The sequence below is a fragment of the Alexandromys fortis genome, unplaced genomic scaffold (genome assembly GCF_014885135.2).
Source record: "Alexandromys fortis isolate MF-2015 unplaced genomic scaffold, M_Fortis_MF-2015_v1.1 scaffold_8_1_9099942, whole genome shotgun sequence".
Classification (NCBI taxonomy): Eukaryota; Metazoa; Chordata; class Mammalia; order Rodentia; family Cricetidae; genus Alexandromys; species Alexandromys fortis.
Window position 1 is genome coordinate 5,046,448 of NW_026067898.1, and position 18,012 is coordinate 5,064,459.

Here is an 18,012-nt window from a genome sequence, read left to right on the forward strand (position 1 = left end):
TCACAATACAGTAACCAGTGACAAAAGTCAGGAAAAAAGTGACAGGGTAAGCCAAAATGTGTTTAGCAATGATGTATCAAAATGCAATAAATTTCAGAATAAAATGTTTTAACAACAAATCCCATGAAATAGACATCAATGAAGGATTTGTAAAAACCATAAAACATTGCTACAGAAAGATTCCAGCTTTCATTGTGATCAAACCAAGTTTACACACATCTATTTAATTTACTTATCCTTCTTTTTAATCCAAAGTGGTATTGACTTGGTGGTGTGGGAATTTATTCATCCAATAGCCTTTTAGATACCAGCTCATTAGGGTGTGGTCTGAGGTAGTATAAGCACAGACAGGAAGCACACTCAACCCTCTCTTTCCTTTTGCTTGGTTGGTGGTTGGAGTTCGGTTTGCAACCCCAGGGCATACAGAGCAGAGGAATACAGCAACTTTCACTTGTGAGTGATCCCCAAAAATCATTTGCTATCTTTTATTATGGGTTCTTGTGGACCTCTTATAATTGTATGACACATGGTGCCCAATGTGGCCTGAGTCCTCCCCATGTGATTGTGGACCTCTTTTAATTGCACAATAACTTACAGAAAAAAAGATAGAAAAGGTAAGCCACACATTTTCCAACACTGTAGCTAAGTGATAATTTCATTTCTACTGTTGAAGCAGATTATAGTGTTAGAAGAATGTGTGTGTGTGTGTGTGTGTGTGTGTGTGCATACATGAGAGAGAGAGACAGAGAGAGAGAGTGCATGAGTGCACGCATGTGCATGTGTGTTTAGGGATGGCTTGTATGAACAGTTTTATTTGGTTTTCTGTTATGTTATCACTACTTACTTCTGGTAAATTTCATTTCTAAGTTATCCAGGTTGCCATTCTGCCACAGAAACAGTTTATAAAATAAATTAAAAATATGAATCACTTGTGAACAAAATTGGGAAGGTAGTTAGTTAACCCTGAGAGTTTTATAAGAAACTGGTCCCGCGAAGATGCTGCTGCCTTTTAGCACCTCCCAGCTCAGTCATCTCAGTGGTGTCAGGACTGGAACCCCAGGCCTTGCACATACCTCCATCACCCACTAGTCCTATTATCTACACATGAGGGGAAGTGCGAGGAACCCAGAGATTGAGAACAGGGCATTTTCTGAAGCACAAGGCAGAACACGATTGAGTTACTAATTCCGTCTGCTCAGGAAACTTTTCCTTTTTTTTTTTTTCAATATATGAAATACATTTAATAACTCTGCCATCTCGTTCATACCTGGCAAACAAGTTATACATTTCTCATCTTATAAAGATATAAATATTGGATTTACTCAGAGTGGTTTACAGGTGGTGGTTCAGCTTGTTCAACAATGGTGACTACCGAAAGAAGGTCAAAGAAGCCACTAATTTTTTAATCCACAAGGCTAACGTCTCAGCTGTTCTTCATTATACACAGTAATCTCAGAGAAGTAGGCTCTCACAAAAGTAAAGGAGACGAATCATCCTGTTTCCCCAAGTTCCCCCCATCCTCCCCTTCTCACTTTTCTCTCCCCATCTGTGAGCTCACCAAGGCCAGCTGGACTACGACTGAAAAAGCATGGGATAAAACCGGACTCTCTGAATATGGCGGACAATGAGGGCTGCTGAGAAGCCAAGGACAATGCCACTGGGTTTTGATCCTACTTCATGTTCTGGCTTTGTGGGAGCCTAGCCAGTTTGGATGTCCACCTTCCTAGACCAAGATGGAGCGGGGAGGACTTTGGACTTTCCACAGGGCAGGGAACCCTGACTGCCCCTCAGACTGGAGAGGGAAGGGGAGAGGAGAGGGAGGAGGGGGGAAAAGGGAGACGGGGAGGGAAATGGGAGGCAGGGAGGAGGCGGAAATCTTTTTTTTTTTCAATAAAAAAATTATATTTAAAAAAAAAAGAAAACACTGAGTGAGGTAACCCAGACCCAAAAAGGATGTACTCACTCATAATTGGTTTTTAGCCATAAATAAAGGTCACGGAGTGTATACCTGGTGAACTTAAAGAAGCTAAATAAGAAGGTGAACCCAAGGAAAATCATATAGTTATCCTCTGGGCTATGGGATGTAGACAAAATTGCTAGGGAGAATATTGGGATCTTGGGGGTGGGGTGGGATGGGGAAACTTTTCCTTTAAGTGGAGAAAGCATTTCAAGAGCCTACAAGAGACATAGGACGGTAAGGGCCATGCTTTTGATGCGTAAGCTGAACACTGACCTGAAATGGGCACTCCACTCCAGGAGGGAATAGAAACAGAGAATCAGAGGACATGGGAAGGTTTGGGCATCTCCACTGTGACCAAGAATTGGTAGATAGTACATAGTGAATATTTAGAGGTTGAGAATGACCCTATTAGATAGAGCTGGATGATGCAACCCTCAAAGAAGAAGAACCAGTTCTGCCTAGGATACTATTAAATGTATTTCCAAGCATTAAACTTGAGGTAAAAATGAGCTTTAACATTTAAGAAATGTTTGCATTAGCATAATATTTTGCTTATAAATAAATGCTTATATTTTCAAGATGATTTCTCATGTTGCTTTGTTAGAATCTCACAACACTTGGCACTATTTTGTCTGTTTTTATAAACAAGAGGCTAAAGCTCAAATGCATTGAATGAATTATTTAAGGATACACAGATTTTACATTCTCTAGAGCTAGGATCCCAACATAAATGTACCAATTCTTAAGTCTAGAATAAATATGTCATTGCTTGCTTTTCAAAGAAAAAGGATTAGAATTTGTCCAAAAGATTTTGTAACTTACCAGGTAAGAGGACCTAAGGAAAGCTAAGATGGAGCAACTTGGGAGATATCCTTGGAGAACAGACAGAACACAGGTCATCTCTGTGTGTTCATTGGGTGAACTGTCGTGCACTTTTTTCCTCTCCCTGCCTAGCAAAATGGTGCAGAATCTATCCTTTTCTCAATTGTTTCCCTTACCACTCTCCCTCTGCAGTCTGCCTTTTCCCAAGGTGATCTTCTTATCTGTCCCTTCTTTGTAAAAGCCAGGCTAGCTCTGAGGTCTTGCAGGGTGTATTTAGGCACCAAAGGAAGAGTAAAAGCTACATTGTTGAGGATCTGGAGCAGGTAAAAAAGAATCACCCTTACCAAGTGAGGGTGTGGAGATGACCTGGAATGTTTACAGATGTACGAAGACCCGACAAGTAAATGTAGCCAATTTTATTCATTTAACCCATCCTTTTGCTTTACTTGGGCTACATCTTCTTTATAATATTTGGCAAAAACTTCCCAGATAAAATTTAACCAGCAAGTCTATGCTTTCCACAAAATAGCTTGTAATAAAACACTTAAAGCAATTTATAGATTGTCCCCCTCACTAGGAGGTATGTGGTCTTTGTTTATTTTTGGCTATTAAGACAGAATGTCTGTCTCTGGATAATTTATAAAACAGAAATTTACCTGTTGCTTCTACAGGCAAAACGTTCACTGCATGGAACTAGTACTCTGTGTTTCCCCATTGGAGAAGAGAAGAGAGGGGGCGAACAAGAGGCTCAGCCCTGCTCTTCAAGTCATCTTCTCCTAACAGATGTAACAGGCATGGTCCCTTGGGAACTAACCCACTTCTTCGAGAGCGACACTAATTTTTCTACAGTACCCAGTTGTCTCCCTCAGTACTCGTTCATTGGGAAATAAAGATTCAATGTGAGATCTCTCCACTTTCTGGTGTCTTCAATGTGAACTTTAGAGGAGTCAAACAGTATTTGAACTATGGTGGCTACAAAAAATAATTATTTAAAGGAATACAGTTTTGGAAAAGAAGATATAAAGTTAGGAAAATGTATAATTTTTTGGGTGGGCCTGCATGAACAATATAGTGGATGAGAGCCTTAAATGCTCATACAAGTCAGTTAAAAAATAAATGACATTTGCCTTATATCCCTTGGCTCACAAAGGAAGTAGGTGAGCCCTTTGAGCCCCATCTCGTCTAGAACTACTCGCTACAGTTTAGTTCCAGACCAAACACAGGGCAGTTTCTCCTCTGTTGATTCCCGGAGGCAGTAAGACCACGTGCAACCTCCTTTATACATTAAAATTGCATACAGTGGGCATCACTAAAGAAAATGGATCATTATGATTTCAATGCAACTCTTTTAGATAATCACATTTTAGCTGAAGTAAATATTCATTTTTTGAGCTTTAGTTGTGGAAATAGAAAACACCATCCTGAGTGAGGTAAGCCAGACCCAAAAAGAGGAACATGGGATGTACTCACTCATATTTGGTTTCTAGCCATAAATAAAGGACATTGAGCCTATAATTCGGGTTCTTAGAGAAGCTAAATAAGAAGGAGAACCCAAAGAAAATCATATAGGCATCCTCCTGAATATTAACCTTCATCAGGCGATGAAAGGAGACAGAGACAGAGACCCACAATGGAGCACCGGACTGAAATCTCAAGGTCCAAATCAGGAGCAGAAGGAGAGAGAGCACAAGCAAGGAACTCAGGACCGCGAGGGGTGCACCCATACACTGAGACAAGGGGGATGTTCTATCAGGAACTCACCAAGGCCAGCTGGCCTGGGTCTGAAAAAGCATGGGTCAAAACCGGTCTCGCTGAACATAGCGGACAAGGAGGACTACTGAGACCTCAAGAACAATGGCAACGGGTTTTTGATTCTACTGTACGTATTGGCTTTGTGGGAGCCTAGGCAGTTTCGTGGATGCTCACCTTACTAGACCTGGATGGAGGTGGGTGGTCCTTGGACTTCCCACAGGGCAGAGAACCCTGATTGCTTTTTGGGCTGACGAGGGAGGGGGACTTGATTGGGAGAGGGGGAGGGAAAGGGGAGGCGGCGGTGGGGAAGAGACAGAAATCTTTAATAAATAAATAAAAAAAAAGAAAGTAGAAGGATAACACAGGGTTTCTGATATATTTCAGTAAGGCAATAATAGCAACTCTGAAGCAAATGCCAGTGTCTATCATTATACTTTATGTCTGCTTTACAGTAATGGACACCAACTCCTATTTCTTTCCTGGGGAATATTCAACACCTGACAGTAAAGAAAAGTGTATTCTAGCAGCTATCCACTGTAATCTCCTTGGAAAGTCCCAGACGAGGAAATTCAATATGTTAGGTTTCCAAACAGGGTGTGCTGTTCATTTTGTTCTTTTCTCCACACCGTCATGCAGGTCATCTTCCATCTGATGGGTAGATTAATCAGCCCTAAGTACACTATGTTACATTTATCTTAGTGAATTTCATCAAATTTAATTCAGTCTATTTCTAGATCTCATAGCATCAGTCTGAATTCTTGGTCTCAAATTCTTGGTCTGAGAATTTTGTGCTCTTTTGTGAAGACTTATTATTTACAAAACAAGGTGTGGTTTCTGCATGAGATCATTAGCTTTTCATATTTGAAGCATCTGAGAAAAATAGTTATATAATAAGAAATATTTTAATCTTTCATGATTTATTTCCATGTTATATTTTTTGAGTATTTCCTGAATTTAAAAACATAATCAGCCAATTAATCTTTTGTGATTTCTGGTGCTGTATCAGAAGGAACGTTATCATCAATGAGATAAAAATTCAAATACCTAATGGTATCACTAATACATGTTTAATGTTTAATTGTTTTTAGATGTAGCACAGTGGTTCTCAACCTTCCTGATGCTGCAACCCTTTAATACAGTTTTGTATGTTGGGACCCCCAACCATAAAATTATTTCATTGCTACTTCATTACTGTATTTTTGCTACTGTTATGAATCATAAATATTAAATTAAATAAATATCATAAATTTAAATCATAAAATTAAATATCTGATATGCAGGGTATTTGATGCACTACCCTCAAAGGGGTCATGACCCACAGGTTGAAAACTATTGATTGCATCAATATGAGATGAATTGCTAGCCCAATGACTATAACATCTAACACATATTTGACAATAATAGAATCATACAGAAGTAGAATAACTGGATATGATAGGGAAGTTAGGCTTCTCTCCATTCCCACCTTTCAATTATTGTACAGCTGAGTTTTGATCCCAAAGTTACGCTCAGCTGGCAGATTGAACACCCCACATCTGATCCAGAGAGATCGAAGGATGACCATTAAGTCAAGGCTTTAAGATGTTCAAATGATGCAGGAACACACCTTACTATGAGGTTACACACTGCTAATAGTGCAGCTGGGTTGGGAGGCTCACAAGAACTGGGAATCCATCTTTAATATGCACATACTATGGTACACTGTGAAAGTCTCCATTTTTATAAATATTTACTTAAGACAGAAGAGGACACAGTCAAATCAATCCAACAAGATGATAACCTATAAAATAAAAGAAGATTTTGGTTTGTTTATAAATTTCCCCCACATAGCTTAATTTACTACATCAACTTTAATCAGAAACCATAAGCACTTCTGACTTTAGGTGTTCTTTGAAGGCACAAACCTACACCTACTCTATGTTTAGTAAGAATCAATACATGAAGGCAAGAGAATTTTCCTGATCACGAGACAGTAAATGATCCTTGGAAGACAAATCCAGCTTACACCCTGTTTCGTATGACTGAGATATGAATAGTTTTGTATTTTTAATGTATGGAAAAAAACAAGAAGCAAAGATTGTACAGAAGAAGTCACTGTGGTTCCAAAGCCAAAACATTTACTATCAGAGTCTACAAAAAACATTTAGCACCGTTTACTTCAGAACTGCAATCTCAGGTCCAACTCCAAACGCCTTCTCTAACAAATCAGCAAACATTTTCTGCAAACATAGACAGAAAATATCAGGCTCTGGGTGTCAAGTGGCCACTGATGAAAATGGGTCAATTTTATTTGTTGTAATGAAAGCAGTTACAGGTTAACAGCAAATGAACGGATGTGTCTATTTCCAGCCGTATTTTATTCGTACAAACAGTAGGCCAGATTTTGGTGTCAACCTTTGTTCTAGAAGGTTGCCCTGTAGTTTCAATTTGGTCTATGTATTTCTGTTCATGTATATTTTTTGCCTTGTTCTCATAGACCCAGAACTGTTTGTGGCTCATCTTTTGCTTTCTCTAAGTACCATAGCTTCACTCCCGATTCAGACCCCAGTTTTCTAGATTGTTAAACATCTTGGCAATGACTTGTTCACTTGTGTGCCTATTATCCACCCGACCATGCTTTGTCTTTCTCTCCCTATCTGCTCTGATATCCAGATGAAGAGCTCTGCTTTTGATTTAGACAAAGTCACTGAAAACAGTTCTACTCTCAGAAGGAATGCTATTTCCACACAGGAGGCAGCTGGACACGCTAGAGGGACTGCAGGCTTAGGAGTCAGATATGTTGTCTTCAACTCCTCTATTGACTTTCTACCAAAGAAAACTGGATGCATTTTTCTCTCTGAACTCTTCTTTCATCCTAGGCACCTAAGCTTCAGATTTCTTTTTTGGTGTAAATATAGGTGTGTGTAAGACATTGGGTATGCTCTGGTCACCAGCCACTATCAGCTTGATGGTAGTGGGAAACCACGCCTGTAGCTGTTGTCTCCTGCGCTGATTCTACTTTTAGCCTTCTGTGCTATCCATTATGCACACAGACACTTGGCTGCTCTTCCTATGACACCGTGTTCAAAGTCTCTCTCTTCATTTAAGGAACTTCAAATAGTTGCCAGTTCTTTAGATGGTCTCAAATACTCTAGTGACTCAAGCCTTTAGGGTCTTGGAACTAAATTTACTCCCACAAGGCCATTTAGACTAAAAAAAAAAAAACTCTCTGAAAACTAAGGGTAAGGGCTAGTTTGGGCCATGGTGATGATGAGATGAAAATACTGATAATTTATGTACTACATGCACTTTCACACAGTCCAGGTAGCAGACAGAAAGAGTCGCACATGCTAATTCCACTAGCATCTATGTCTATATTTATGCTTCTTTTTTTTTTTTAAATCTAAGTTTAACTGAAGATCAAGTGTTTACCATTTAACTCTTGTGTAAGAGACATCTACAAAACAATGGCAGAGAGCTGGTCATGCCTTGAATTGTCTTGAAGACTATAGAAGTGTACACAGAATCTTCTGGAAGCAATTTCATGGGTAGGAGTACAGAGAGCTTATTGGAGGTGATTCCTTGAAGAATAAAGTGGGGGGGGGGTAATGGAGAAGAAGGGCTGTGCAGGGGAAGCACTTAGGTCATGATGAGGAAATGAAAACACTTGGACAACACAATAGAGGGCTCTAGAGCAAAAGTTGCCTGTTAGAGGCACCCCACTCTGGGCAGCAGTGGCCAGATCCCCTGCTCACGCAGGGCTGCATCAGCAGTTAGTACCCAGGAAAGTCATGGCCTGGCTTCAAATCTGAAGCAGATCTTTAAGGAGAACCAGTTGCTGCTGTCTATGAACTGTGGCGCACGTAGCTAAGCGAGCGTTTCCTTGGAGGGACAGCTGACTAACATTCTTCCACAGCTGCCATTGCAAGACAAAGGCCAAAACAGGAAACTCCTGGGACCTATAAAACCTAGGAGCACGGACAAGCAAAGGGTCTTAAGGGCACAATCATGCCAAGAAAGGCAGCATGGAGCATACACCACTTGAGTCTTATCTGACTTCAAAAAAGGAAAAAGACGTCAAGAGACATCTTTCAAATGACGAGTGTTTTCAGACACAAATGCTTTTATGCTTGCTTTGGTTTTTGTCTAAGTTACTGTTAATGCTTAAAACAGGATCTCTTAATTACAGTATTTGAATGAGTGAGTGACTGAGTATTTGATTTATATATGCTTTCTAAATAAAAAGATTTCTAGACTAAAATTCATTATTAACCTTTCTGCTTTAAAGATTGTTTTCACGCTTAGACTTACTAGGAAAAAAAAGAGAAGATGAATGAGGTAGCACAGAACGTCCTTGCAGAATTCCTCAGGGCCTTCAATAGGTAATATGTATTAGAATCTCAAATAGTGGAAGAACAGAGTAGAGTTTGCATAATTTCTAACATAAAACAGGACATGGACCCAAAACCAGTTTGGTCATGCTGCACTAATGATATTTGAGTTTATCCATAAGAATTAATTTAGTTTATCCTTGCAGTGTCTTGAACCCTTTGCCTCTAGATTAGCTTCTATTCTAATTTTTATCCGCATATAGGACATTAGGTAAACAAAGCCCAATTTCCAATATCATCATTAGAGGAAAAATTGTCCTTCTCAAAATAAATCTTCTATTTTGAAACCATTAGTTAATAGCCCTAACTAGAGGCTAAAGGCAGCTCTAATTATTTGTATCATCATCTGGAATAGGCTTTCCTTTTAATAGAGCCCATTTGCACTATAATAAAAAGCACGATCGGAACTGATTAAAACTGGATGGAGTGGTTTTCATTTAAGGATTTCTCTTCCTGTGTCAGCCGATGTTTCTCTCTTAATGTTATTTTAATGCAATCGTTTTATGTTTGAAAATGAAGGCAATCATGTCAGTCTGCGAGCTGGCAGAAGACAGTTATTGATTTTTACAAATCAGTCACCTTTAAAAATCCATAGGAGATGAATATTTATTATTTTGCAAGTACAAATCAGTTTCTGCAGAAACAAGAATGGATGCATTGAGGAGGCAATGCATCTCCGAAGAATAAAGTGTGAGAAATAGCTTGCTTTAATGGGTTCCTTACCCTGTGTCATTGTAATAAACATCCCTCATTGATTCTTTCTCCCAAAGTAGTAGCAGTTTTTCATTAGTTTGCAATGTACCAAATAATAAAAAAAGAAAGAAAGCTGACAAACTTTTAAATTGATCTACTCTAGAACCACTTTTTCTCACCTGCGTTATTGCAGTGAGTGCTAGCTCTGATTCATCTTGCTTCATCTATGAGACTGCTCCTGTAACCTGGTACAGAAATGAGTCACCAGGCACGTTGGACCACAGTGTGCACATGTCTCATGATGCAGCAGAACTTTTGAAGTGTTTTCTATGAACCCTCTGGCAACGAGCAGGGAGAAACTGGCCTTCCAGGCTGTCCCAGAGTTCAGGAGACAAAAGGCCCTGCCGTGTCCCTAGTGTCCCTTAGGTCTTCTTTCTACCAAAACATTTATAGGGTAGCGATCTCTGTGGTAGTGATTCATTGACTGCTTATAGAAACAAACCTAAGACAATAATGAACAATCTACAAATCTTTAAATGTTTTCTGTGTGAACTCTTCAGAAACAAAAACTAGCAATAAGTTCTATAAGAATGCACCCGTTTTGCACAAAAGTGAGTGCCCAGAATTATTTGAATGTAGCAAGTTTGTGTGTAGAAAATGGTGGATGAGATGCATCCTCGTTTTCTTCATATCTTTGAGGCACTAGAGACTTTGGGAAGGAAAGGATTTCAAAAAGTCTATGAAAAAGTTAAAGTACGGAAACACGAACTGTTTCCCTTCTACAGAGCTAAGGCTAGCTGATGCAAGGCCGTGGGGGCAGATTATTATTATTCGATAAGCAGTGTGGACTTCCACACTAAGAACCAGTGTGGGGAGTCTTGTGGCCACACATTCCACCCAAGAGGAAAGCAGTTCTCTCAGTCCTTGCTTTAGGTCATTTTTTCTTTTTACAAGAAAGGCTGCCAGTCTTGGCGTCAAGCAGTCCAGAAATAATTAACTAGACAGAAAAAATAAAGGTTAAAAGATCATCCAAATGTGGCCTGGCATCCAGAGCAGGTAGCACACATACTGACAGTTGGTTTTAGACATGGTAAGGAAAATCATACCCAATTCAACAAAGGCCTGATTCCCAACAAGATTCAGCCCGAGCAACATGGGTTCCTGTTACACAAGCTGAGCTATTGAGAGCATGTTCCTTCTCATTCTGTGGAAAGATGAAGGTGCAGTCCATTTACTTCCTTAACCATGATGTCTTAATGATTATATCAAAAGAAATAACTAAATGCTTTAATTTGTAATATTAGACATGAGAATTTTTTTTAGAATGTAGATGTTTTTGAATGCATTCAAAAAGACCTGTTTATTTAGTGACTTCATTCTTTAATGTCTCAAGATCTCTATTCTATAATAAATCATCTCAGCCATTGAGATGTGTATTGACAAAGGTTTCTGTCTCACAGATGTTCAGTCCCAAAGAACACACAGAGGTCTACATTTATCATAAATTGGTTGGCCTGTTAGCTCAAGTTTCTTATTAACTGTTTCATCCTACATTAAGCCATAATTCTTGTCTGTGTCAGCTTGTCTGTGTGGCTTGGCTTGTTACCTCTTATCAGCGAGGCATTCTGCTTGACAACTGCAGACTGAGTCTTTCCTCTTTTCAGAATGCTCCTGTTCTCATTGCCCTGCCTCTACTTCCTGCTTGGCTGCTGGCCAATCAGCATTTTATTAAAACAATACAAGCGACAGGGTAGAAGACCATTGTCCCAGAGCACTTCACCCCCCTTTTGTTTTCAAAACAAGAACTCTGAATCGAATCTTCTTTGATTAGCTTTTTTTCCTGACCATTATCCATAACAACCTGTAACCAACATTATAAACAAAGGCAAAAATTCATAATCCATTTTTTGGAGGGTGGGAATGTGGGCATAGTTTTCTAGTCTAGGCTACTTCCTGCTGATTGGGGGCACTGATAATCTTATGGGGATCTAAAGAAAATTTAGAATTATGATCAAGTCCTGGCTACAGTATTCTGTGAGGCTTGATCTTCTCAGCCAATAGTCCTGAAACTTTTCTGGATGTAGAACTCAGAAGAAACTCCAACAGAGGTACTCTGAAATTTTGGATCATTTGTGCCATCAACTCCTATTGGAGATTCTTCAGGGGGGGGTCTTTCTTGATCAAATCTGATTTTTCTTAACCAAGAACGAATCCACAGCCTCTCATTTCCTGTGGAAATAAAAGCAAAACCTTGTCTCCAAAGTAACATATCTTTTGACTTAAATTTTGAAGTCAAGGCAATTTCAAAACACATATGTTAGATTAGTGCAGCAGCATTTATAATCAAATGTCTTTTAGCAGCTGTTGCTTCTTCCTCAATAGTCACACATTCAAAGACAACACAATAATAATAGAAATGGGTTAAATTAAGATGTAAGAGATAGCCTATAAGAAGCTAGAGCTAATAGGCCAAGCAGTACTTTAAACAATATAGTTTCTGTGTGATTATTTTGGGAATCTGGGCAGCCAGGAAAGGAACAAATTGCCTCATACAACAGATTTGGAAGAATACAATGGTAGGATTCTCTCTCTCTCTCTCTTTCTCTTTCTCTTTCTCTCTCTCTCTCTCTCTCTCTCTCTCTTTCTCATGTGTGTATGTATATGTGCGTGTGTTTGTGTGTGTGTGTGTTTGTAAAACCTTGGCATTCATGAAATACTCTAAGTTCTGACTGAAAAGCTTGTACAGAAACTCCCTATCTGTTTCAGTTATCAACCTAATACAAAATCTGCCATCATTTTCTGGAATCAGGGAGTCTGCTAATATTCGATATCAAGTCTTCTGCAACAACAACTAGTTAATCTCTGGCATAACAATATTGATTGGTCTTCCATGGGAAAAGCAGCGTTAGGTTATGATAATGGGTCCTGAGTGTCAGGCAAGGCTACTTGTCGCTATGTGGGAGTGAGATCAGTGGGGCTGTGGCAAACTCAGCAGGCTCAGATTTAAGGGAAATCTCTCTATGAAAAGTTCACAGTCAGCATCATGGCCCTGGCCCTGCACGTCAATCAAATTCTCCTAGATCAATTGCAGTAGCCTTTGCTTCTGTGTTGAAGAGAAGGAAAGTCCCAGCTTCATTTGCTTCCTTGGATAATTAGCTGTCCCACACACATACCCGAAGAGAAACAAAGAACCCAAAACCCACTGATTCTTTTAAGGAATGGAGTCAATAAGTGATGAGGTTTTCATTCTGAGATTCAAACACAGGATCCTGGAAAAGGAAGCAAAAGTCAGCAACGCCACTGCTGCATGCAGTAAAGAGAAATCTTAAACAGGTAATTTTGGTTCATATGAAAACAATTCAACTTGAATAGCCACTAGAGAAATGTAAGCCAATGATCCATTAAGATTGCACTTCACCAAAACTGGAATCATAGTCTTTAGAAACTAATAATAACAAATAGCATGGATATGGAAAAAAAGGGAATCCTTACATACTGCTGGTGAGAAAATAAGCTATTCTAGCAAATATGAAAATCAGCATAGATGTTAAACAGGTAATTTTAGCAAATATTTTAAAAGTATTCTAGATTTTAGCTGAGAGATCGTAGTTGTACATATTTATATATCCATGGGGAATAATATCACACTCTAGCATGTGCATGTAATGTCTAAGGATCAGATCATAGGAACTGATACACTCGTCATCTCATACATTTATCATGTCTTCTTATTGGCTAGTTACGGAGTTGATAGTGTTCGGATGGGAAAACATCCAGTTTCCCTAATGGCTGAGCCTGTAACATCTTTGTCTCCAGCTTGGTGCCATGAAGAGGCGGTAGGAACTTCAATAGGTGGGCCCTGCTAGCTGCCCTTTGCGTTACTGAATGCAGGCCAGTTAAAGACAAAAGGAAAGCTGAGCCACTTCTCTCCTTTCCTTTCTCTCTCTTTGATGGCCTTCACTCCATCACACACACACACACACACACACACACACACACACACACACCGTAATGTGCTTCCTCATCCACAGCTGTGGGGCCTCTCACTGTGGATAGAATTTTCTAAACCACGAGACAAAACAGAAACAAATTCAAAACAGGACTGTTGGTGAATTTTCTGGAGAGGACAGAGTCGCAGTTATAAAGAACTAGCATTTTCCTTTCTTTCTTATTTATTTACTTATTTATGTAGATATAGAATCTTGAGATATATATCTCAGACTGGCTTGGATAGTTCCACCCTCCTGCCTCAACTTTCCAGGTCCTCGGATTACAGACAAATTCCACCCCATCGAGCACATTGCTTTTCCCTTGAATTAATTTCATTTTTAAACTGACCTTCACCTGCTTCTATAGTATAAATGTTACCATGACCCAGTTCTGAAAAATAGGTTTTTATGGTTTGTAGACGTCGATGCTTTTGCCCAAGGACACACATATATAAAGTGACAGAGCTGGAATTTCTTGCATTTGCTTCATTGTTTGCTATTGTATGTTTCTCTTCTTGTGCTTCTACGGCAGGGTCTCGCTATGCTAGCCTGGACCCTCCTAACGCTCCTGCTTAAGCGTACTTCAGATAACCTCTGTTGAGATTTCAGCATTACACCACTGTTCCTAGCTTCAGAACTGGCATGCCTATCAAGCTGCAATCATTTGAGTCCAAAAATTTAATTTGTAAGTCTTGAGTTGGCTCCACTTGGCAGCATTTCAAAGTTGTAGATTCCTGGACTGACTCAGAGCCTGTAGGGCACCAAGCTTCAAGACGATCACATGCACATCAAAGGCTGAGCAGACTGAACTCTAACTCACTGCAACTTAGCTGATGTCATCTCCGTCTTTGGTGTCATAAGTGGACTTGATAAGAATGACAAATGTTTTCTCTGTCACAAATACACACTAATGGTCAAATACTATGGCGTTCAACCCAGTGTTCTATATTACCAATCAAAATAAAATATCAGAAAGAATATTTGGGAAAAAACTCATTAAAATTTAACATTTCATTCATTGGAAGACACTGGGATTTTGCCAAAGCCTCCAGAGTCATTTTATCTGCATTCAGAGTTTATATACATGGCTCTAGATACCAGATACTGGCTTTCTCTGTGAGATATCTCCATTCTTGTTGATTTCTTTGTTTTCTGAGCTATTCCTTCTATAAAATCCATGTCAGCTATCAAAACTATAAACAATATTCATATAAATGCATTTGATCTTATTTACCCCCCGTGGTTCTGGATGCAAAGGATAAGGGATGAGGTTGGTTCTAGGATAGAATGTTCTCTCCTGCCGTCTAGCCATCCCTGCCAATTGTGTTCTGATAAGCTTTGGTCAAGTTTAAGAATAAAAAGAGTAAGTGGAATGTGATTAGTGTTGTTGGTGGTGGTCAACGTCTAATCCATGTGCATAGAGGTGCAGACAAAGTGTAAAATAACAGGGAAACTACACAAAGGGGAGCTCTGCTGCAGGTTAGAAGGTAGCATGGTGTCAGGATTGACAGAGGGGCACATGAGTGAAATTAGTAACAAGAAGTGGTTATGTCATTCTTCCTGGGGATACATAAACAAACACCTCACCCAAGACAGGGTACTAGAGATGAACCAAGTAAGAATATCACCAATGTGGTATCCAGTTTGGTGAGCTGATGTGGGATTTCCCTTTGTATGCCGTGAATGTGTTTGGTTAATGAATAAAGAAGCTGATTGGGCCTATCAAAGGGCAGAATAGAGTAAGGTGAGAATTCCAAAGAGATAGAAGAGAAAGTAGGTGGAGTCAGTGAGACACCATGTAACAGCCAGGGGAGACACACATCCAGGAACTTTACGGATAAACCATGAGCCTTGTGGTAAAAATACAAAAAATTAGAAATGGGCCAATTTGAGATATAAGAGTTAGCTAGATATATGCATAACCTAATAGGCTGAGCAGTGTTTTAATTAATAAAATCTGTGTGATTATGTCAGGTCTGGGTAGCCAGGAATGAATGAGCAGTCTCCGCCAACAGTGAGCCAATGACTTTCTTGGTTTTTTTTTTTTTTTTTTTTAGAATTGAAAAAGCAAAAAATAGAAATATTTAGTAAATTTACTCAAATGAAGTTTAAATGTTACAAAAATGAAAAATATTAGAAATTATATACAATAAAAAGTGAATATAAATTATCCAACTCCAAGAACATTTCCAGTTAAATATTCATACAAATACATATTCACCTTTTTCTTTGTATACGAATAACACATTCATACAAACATATCATGAAGATTCTGGCAAAAAAAATTCAGAGATGCTAAAAATGTCTCAAGTTTTAAAAAATGGTGTAGAATATACTTCAACAACAACATTCTACATGAATGTAAACCCCTGATTTAATTCCAAGATTTTATCATGCCAGAAGCATGGTTGTTTTTAATTTTTTTAAAAGATATTGGTATTATAACACATTGGCTTATCAATAATTAAGGCATTTGTACACGGTATCAGTGTGGACAAAAAATTTTAATATTACTTATTATGATGTTTTAAACTTTTGAAGTCTTTTCAACAGAAGAAATAGCTGCACACATTTAAGTGTTTCTTCATAAAACACAACAAAAATTAGTGATTGGTCTTTGTAGTTCCTGGTAAAAGTCCTGTCTTGTTTTGAATACTATAAATGATATTCTTATGCAGGAATGAGTTAAGACCCAGAAGTTCTTGAACACCCCTACCAAACAGCTGTAATGGTTCTGTGTGCAGCAAGGCGAACAGTCTTTAGAGTGCACTTTCACCTCATTGAAGTTGAACTTGCTTCTTCCGGATATTTCCACTTCAATGTGAAGTACATTGTTAGGATTTCATTAGTGGCTTTATTATGTGGCTTTTTAAAAGAAAAAAATGTTTTTATTTCTTCCACAGTTCACAGTTCTCAGGAGAGACCTACTTTTGGAAATCATATAATCCAGCGCTGTTTGAACAGCCAAACACTCTTTAGAAAATGAAATCTCTCAATGCAACTGTAATAAATAAGCATCTACATCCTTAGCTATGTTACCAGTATATCCTGGAACCAAAGTAAGATGGCTTTCCTGTTCCCATTCAATAATCCATTCAATTGTTGCTTTAAAATTTTAATATTTCCATCACTTGTAATTTCTGATTTAGATGAGAGTTCTGACCACCACCTTTTTATTACTGCTTGAAGCCACTTTAAGCCAACTATTACATATTCTTCAAATTTGCTTTGAAGTAAAGACTTTACTAGAGGCAGTAAGTCTACACAGCAGCCAAGTGAGATATATTGCTTTTCTTCCTGTAAACTATTGGTTAGAACAGGAAGGCAATCTACCACAATTCCTCACTAAATTCAGTGAGGTCTTCTATCCTCACTAAATAAGCTACAAGCTCACTTATACTTCCCTTTCTCCAGAAAGTCAAAGCTACATTCAATCTCAAATTCCTGCTGAATAGAACCTGGGCCATTGTCTCGTGGTCCTGAGACACCTCAGAAAAGAGCCACTATACTTTGATAACGGGCTTTCTGTCTGTGAAGAACCAGGATCACTGGTGTTAACTACAAATGTTCGACTATCATGGCGTAAATTTTCGGGCAGATGGCCTGCGGAAGCCAGTTCATTTCCTTTATTTGCCGTGTCACAGCCCCCGCTTTCAGGGGACTGCTTAGCTCTATAACAAGGATTTGGAAAGGGATGACGAACTAACTTTCTGTGATAGAGCACCTTCCGCAGTTTATCTGGAGTTTTCACAGCTTGTCCAACTGTTCTACTTATGTAAGCAGCCAACTGTTTTGGAGATTTCTTAACCTCCTTCATGTTCTTACTAGTGAAATTAGAGATCCTCTTTCTAGGACGATCAAGAGGATGATCCTCAATACTATTACAGAAGTTCCGTTTTTTAACATGGTGGGTGTCAGATGCCATAATCTCTTAAGTGCCGGCGCCTCCTGGTACCGCAAGCGCCTCAGCCCAGCCACCGTGCTGACGAACCGCGCCCTGCAGCTCGGAGAGTCCCGAAGGGTTACTTATAGGAGCATGGACAGACAACTCAAAGAAAGAATCAGCAAATTCCTATCCCAGCATGCATAAAGAACCATGAAAGCCTGAACGTTGGATCCCTCTGCATTGCCTTGTAAATAGCACCATGCACCAAAAGCATGCTTTCTCCTCGGCCATCTTTCCTCTGCTTTCTCGTCAGCCATTTTTCCTAATTTTATAATGGTGCAGGGAGAAGGTCTTGTGAATCTGCTGTGGTTCAGGGTTTTTCTCAGACTTCTGCATTGTTTACTTCCTGAATCTTCAAAACCTTCCCTCCAAGATGAGGATTTAAACAGATTCTATTCAGTTGTCTTATATATGGGGTACAAGAGTAGAAACGCCAGCCCTTACTTTATTGGTTCTGGCCCATTCCTTCTTGAAATTTCT

At 39.1% G+C, this 18,012-nt stretch overlaps 1 pseudogene; it reads right to left on the reverse strand.

The window, feature by feature from the left end:
* Nucleotides 1–15,674: 15,674 nt before the first annotated feature.
* On the reverse strand, nucleotides 15,675–17,596 carry LOC126487558 (KATNB1-like protein 1; annotated as a pseudogene).
* Nucleotides 17,597–18,012: the final 416 nt, after the last annotated feature.